Source organism: Triticum dicoccoides, chromosome 2B (genome assembly GCF_002162155.2).
Source record: "Triticum dicoccoides isolate Atlit2015 ecotype Zavitan chromosome 2B, WEW_v2.0, whole genome shotgun sequence".
In the NCBI taxonomy this organism is placed as follows: Eukaryota; Viridiplantae; Streptophyta; class Magnoliopsida; order Poales; family Poaceae; genus Triticum; species Triticum dicoccoides.
In genome coordinates this window covers 291,512,268-291,518,325 of record NC_041383.1, presented here as the reverse complement: position 1 = coordinate 291,518,325, position 6,058 = coordinate 291,512,268, and positions in this window count along the sequence as shown.

Genomic DNA, 6,058 nt, shown 5'->3' with positions numbered 1-6,058 from the left:
CAGGTTGAGCGAGCAAACGACCTCATCTTGTCCGGCATCAAGCCCCGACTGGTCAAGCCTCTTGAGCGTTCGGCCGGCTGCTAGCTCGATGAGCCGCCGGCCGTCCTCTATAGCCTGCGCACAACTCCGAACAAGTCAACTGGCTTCACGCTGTTCTTCCTCGTCTATGGTGCTAAAGCCATCATCCCGACGGACATAGAGTTCGACTCCCCGCGAGTCACCATGTACACCGAGGTGGATGCCAAGGAGGCGCGAGAAGACGGCGTCGACCTGCTGGAAGAGGGCTGGCTGTTGGCACTCAGCCGGTCCGCCATCTACCAGCAGAGTTTGCGCCGATACTACAACCGCAAGGTGAAGCCAGGATCCTTCCAAGAGTGAGACCTTGTGCTCCGACTGATCCAGCGAACAGCCGGCCAGGACAAGCCCTCGGCTCCTTGGGAAGGCCCCTTCATCATCAGCAAGGTGCTGGGCAACGACTCCTACTATCTGATCGACTCTCAAAAGCCCAGAGCGCGCAAGAGAGATGATTCACGCAAGGAGACAGAGAGGCCATGGAATGCAAACCTCCTCCGAAGATTTTACAGTTGAAAAACAGTATGTATCACGCTACCTTTTGTATCATGTACAAAGAATCCGGGTCCCTCGAGACGAACTCGGGGACTACCCTCCTTTATCTACGTGATAAGAATTATGCCATGAGTATGTATAGTTTTTTCCGCCTGGCACCGGGTTCGACCAGTCGGCCCGGAGGCTCGCCGCCTTCTGCTATATGCCGCCTCCTGCAGCCAGACAAGTAGTGTATTGGCGTCGGACACTTCCTTTGCCAGAAGCCGCAGCTCGCAGAGTGACTGTACGGCGAGCAGGAGTCCCGAACCGGCACCCACATGAAAAAAGACTAAGGAAAAAACACATATAGTGAAGGCCGACATATCACCTTTTTCGTCCGGCTACCGAGCATCCGGCCGGCCGGCTCCTACTTTTCATTGCCAACACCCCGAACGGCTAAGTACTAGCCCTCCCCCAAATGACTAAGTACTCAACCTAGCCGCAGTCTGTAGAGCGGCTGTTTGGCTGGCAAGAGGATAGGCAAGGGAGGGCGGCAAAGGAAAAAACCAAGGAGTAAACGGGCAAGGAAAGATAGAAGTCAGCAAAGCAAAGCATAAAGTTGTGATAGAATATTTACATGGATAAAGGTCTTCTGGCCGGCATTCAAACAAAGTTTTGATATACACCCCGCAGGTGGAATTATGCGAATTTAACAAAGTGTTCAGAGTAGCAAGCAGAAAGCAGATAAAATCCTAAGGACCAGCAGGAACTCCGGCTGTGCGGTGCTGGTTGGCGCAGCAGAAGGCTCCGGCTGGGCGGTGCCGGCTGGCACGGCAGAGGGCTTCGGCTGGGTGCTGGGGTCGGCTGCACCGCCTGACGCGGCACGTGGCTCCGTCTGGGCAGAAGAATCGCCAGCAGCAGTCGGGGTGGCGGAGGGCTGGAGGATGGAGTCGGTGGCATCCGTCGGAGGAACGGGTGGTTGGTCGATTCCCGCCTGGCCATCTCCAGTAGCAGTAGGGACCTTGGTGCGCGGCTCGTTGCTTGAGGCCCGGTCAGGCTGGGGCTGACCGTCCGCCCCGACCTCCGGCAGGTCGACGTTGCTCTCCTCATCCTCCTCCTCCTCCTCCTCCTCTTCCTCCTCCCCGTCTCCCCTTCATCGCAGGAGTCGATGACTTCAGCTGAATCTTCGCTGTCCTCCGGGTTCAGCCCGAGCCACTCTTGCGGAGCTTCGCCGCCTTCCTCGACCACCTCCGGAACGAAGATGCTGGTGTCGGTGAAGTCGGTGATCGCCACCGCCCTGTTGACAAGCTCGGCCTCCACTGCCGCCAGCTCCCCCTGGGCTTCCAGCCAGAACGTGGCCAACTGGGCTAAGTCCAGCCCAGGAAACCACGCCTTGGCGAACTCCAAGGCCCGGTGCGCTCCTGCCCGGGCTGCAGAGCCCTTCCACGATTCCAGGCGGTCGGCCGCCACCTCCAGCCAGTCGGCAGTCCGACTTGGGGTGCGCAGAGCAGGCAAACCTGGCCAGAGGGCGAAGACCGCCTGAGCTCCGATGCGCTGGAGACGGTGCAACATGCGATGAGCAGGCCGAAGGCGGGCCTGAATGCTGAGGAGCTGTTCGCCAAGAGTCTGGGGAGCATCAGCGGTGATCTGCGCGCCCTTCGCCCTCCGCTCCTCACGCTGGGCCCCGATCATCTGGATTGCAGCAACAGAATGGCCCGGGAAGAAGTCTGTTCGGGTGGAAGGAGAAAAAGACCAAGGTTATAAGCAAGGGATCGGCCTGGACAAGGGCCGACAGTTCAAAACAAGAAGTCAAGAGAATGAAGCTTACCATCGACCAAGTCTTCAATGCTGCTGAAGTAGGCCGTCATCTGGGCCTCCTTGTCGGCCCAGGCGGAGCGCTCGACCTCAAACTCGGCGAGAAGGTCGGCCTCCTTCTTCATCTCCAGCTGGGCCACCTTGAGGGCCTCCGCCTGTTCGGCAAGCTGAGCGACCAGGTGATCTCGCTCCTTGGCCAGCTTGCTGCACTCCACTTCCTTGCCAGGCAGAGACGGTGTTGGCCTCGCCCAGCTGCTCCTGCAAGGCGGCGTTTGCCTCTGGAAAGAGGGAAAGAAGAAAAGAGCATCAGTCAAGCAGGCAAGACGAAGAAAGAAACACTGAGGAGATTCGGCCCGACTGCTCAGCAGTTGGCCTGAACCTCGGGGACTAGAGGCCGCGGGCGCACCATCGCGCCACCGCAGAGAAGAAGTAACAAAGGAAGAAAGAAACACTGAGGAGATTCGGCCCGACTGCTCAGCAGTCGGCCCGAACCTCGGGGACTACAGCTCGCGGGTGCGCCAGCGCGCCCCCGCGAAGAAAGAAAGAAAGAGCTTACTCCGACTCTCGGTCAGATGGGCGGTCTACGTCTCCAGCTCCTGGACCCTGGAGTTGTAGGCAGTCGCGCGGAGATTGTGGTAGTCTTGCAAAGGAACACCAGACGAAGTCAGCAGTCGACGTTTGCAAGATAAAGTTCCAGCCCGCCTGCTCAGCAGCCGGCCCGGAACTTGGGAACTACACCCAATGGGTGCGCTTGCGCGCCCCCACGAAGGGAAGCAAGAGGATCATCCAAAGAAGAAAGCCAAAGATAACTTACGCGGATGGCGGTTCGCGACTCCAAGAAGGCCTCATTGCAGCTCCTGAGGGCCTCGGCTTCTGCCCAGAGCATGGCCTGGACGTCAAGGGACGCCTGGTTCAGGGCGCTCGTCCCGCCCCCGCATATCCAACCTACGGGCGCGGCGCTAGTCGCCTCGGTGTCGGGGACCGACGAGCTTGCGGCGCCGACCTCCTGCGGCCGCGGTGCTGAGGCCGCCTTATCAAGGCGGCGACGCGTGGGTTTGCGGACCTCAGGAATCAGGTCCGTCACCACCATGTTTTTGATCGGTGGCACCGGCGGCACAGCCGGCTACTCGTCCTGCGTCCCGCTGGCTGGCGGTGGCGGCGGAGGTGGTGGCGGTGGCATAAAGACGTCCGGCATAGCTACGTCGGTGCCCTCCCGCTCCCGGATTGGGTGATCGTCACCGGCTCCTCCGGCCATCGCCATGAACTCAGGCGGAGGCGGCGCGGTGTTCAGGGGCACCACGAGCAGCGACACTTGGCGGCGTGCGGCCTCCGCGAGCCGCTCCCTCTCTGCGGCTTAGGCTTTCGCCTGCGCCAGCGCTCTCTCAGCAGACGTGGCGGCCTTGTCCGCCTGCTCCTTGGCTAGACGATCGGACTCTTCCTCATGCGCCTCCCGCGCGTTCCGCTCCCTCGGCCCCCGAAGGTCGGCGGCCGGGTCAATTCACTGGCTGGTCGAGGAGGTCGCCGCTGACTTGATGACCGAGGCGGCGCTCGATTTCTCAAGGGTTAGCGGGGCCCTGAAATAAGAAGACAAGTCAGAAGGCTCTCACGCCAGATCGACAAGAAGACCAGAAACAAGGAAAATATACTTACACCGACACCATGACGGGCACCTTCGGCTGCCTCTGATACTTGGCCACCTTGGCCGCGACTTCTTTCCGGTCGCCGCGACCGGGTTCTTGGGCTTCTTTGGTTGCGCTTGCTGCCGTGGGAGGGCGGCCCAGAAGAGGGGCCAGCGCCGGTATTGGTAGAGCTCCGGGTGGGGCGCAGTTCGTCTTTGTCGTCGTCGTCGTCGGGCCAAGTCCCCACACCGTCGCCTTCCTCGGGGCTGTCTGCTCTGCCGCCGCCGCCTGTTGCGTCGTCCGCCAGGGCGACCGCCCCCAAGTCGGGGTCGTCCAGGCCGCTCACTGCCCTATCCGGCTGGAGGTCATCGCCCGGCCCCAGGAGGGCGGCCGTTGCCGCGGACATGTAAATCTGTGACCAGAAAGGAGTGGCATCACGACAAGAACGATGATGAAGAAAACATATCAGAAGGAGAAGATGAAGAACCTTACGGCTGGCGGCGGATTGTGGCGGGAGTATGGCCGCTTCCCGTACTGCCAGTCTTCCTCCGACACCTTGAGGTCGGAGATCTCATTCACCATCCACGCCACCTCAGCAGGCGGCATCCCTTTCATGCACAGACGCCATGGGTCGCGGTGCCCGCCCATCCGGAAGATCGGATGAGGGCGGCTCCAGAGCGGGAGGACCCGACGCTCGATGAAGGCAACAAGGAGGTCGGAGGCCACGAGGCCCTCCGAATCCTGGAGCACTCGGAGTCTGCCGATGGCGGTCGCCGCGTTCGCCGATACCGGTTTCGGCTTGTACCCCCAGGTGGGCCGAGTCCCGGTAGGGGGGCCGGCCTCATAAGGCGGCAGGTTGAGGAAGTCGACAGTCGGATCTACATTCTCGACGTAGAAGTAGGACTTTTGCCACATCTTCACCGACTGCGCCAGCTTGATGACGGGGAAGGCGTTCTGTTTCGCCGGTCGGCGCACGGCGACGAAGCCGCCGCACTCGGCCACCGTCTCTCTGGCGGAGGTGCCGAGCTTCCCATAGAAGAACGCTCCCCACAGCTCGAGTGTGGGGAGGATGCCAATATAGCCCTCGCATGCCGTGACGAAGGCGGAGAGTAGAGTCACAATGTTGGGCGTAAGGTGATGAGGCCGGAGATTGTAGAAGTTGAGGAAAGAGTGGAAGAAGCCGCACACCAGGACGCCGAAGCCGCGGAGGAAGTGCGAGCAGAAGATGACCCGCTTGTCTCCCCGCGGCGCCGACGAGATCTCCTCCTCCGGCGGCACCCACGCCTTGACGAAGGCCGCGCTGGCATCCGGCGCGTGTCGTAGAGGAAGGAGATGTGATCCTCAATCACTGTCGACCCATCCCAGTCGCCGCCCTTCTCGCGCGCCATGGCTTCCGGCTGGCTGCGTGAGGAGGAGAAGTGCGTCGGCGACGAACGATGGCGGTAGCCCCACGGCAGCGCTGAGCAGTAGGAACGGTAGTGGAGGAGAGAATAGAGGAAGATGAAGAGTGGGAGGGGCGCGCAAGCTTTGCCGCACCCCTCCCATCCCCCTACTTATAGCCCTCGGGCTATGAAGCCGAGGGGGCTGGGCGTGGGTCGTGGGATTAACTGCGCCCACGACCCCACGACCCCCATTTATCGCGCACATTCACCACGCCGCAAACGGTCGTGGGAATGGCAACCGCCCCCTCAGCTTAGCGGATCTGCCCGGTTGCTGAGGCGCGGTAGTGGCGGGCCCGGCCCATTGTCACATCCCATCAGGGGCGTGGGGTGACAGGCTGGCCGGGCTGACGTGTGTTGCATGGCGCGTCTGTGGCAGGCGGCGGGCCAGGAAGCTTAGCAGGCACGCCACCTATTTCCCGCCTTGAATTTCAAAATCAACCACATAGCTCCACCTGGGAGAGGCCGACTTTAGCAGTCGGCTAGCCGCAAGACGGATCGACGTTCTCCCGGAGCCCGGTGAGGGGGGAAGCCGCTGAGACCTCGCAGACCCTCGACCACGACGCCTCACCAACTTTGGGGACTACTGTCGGAGTAATGGGCCACGTGTAGGCTAACCCGAGTCCCAGAATTTATCAA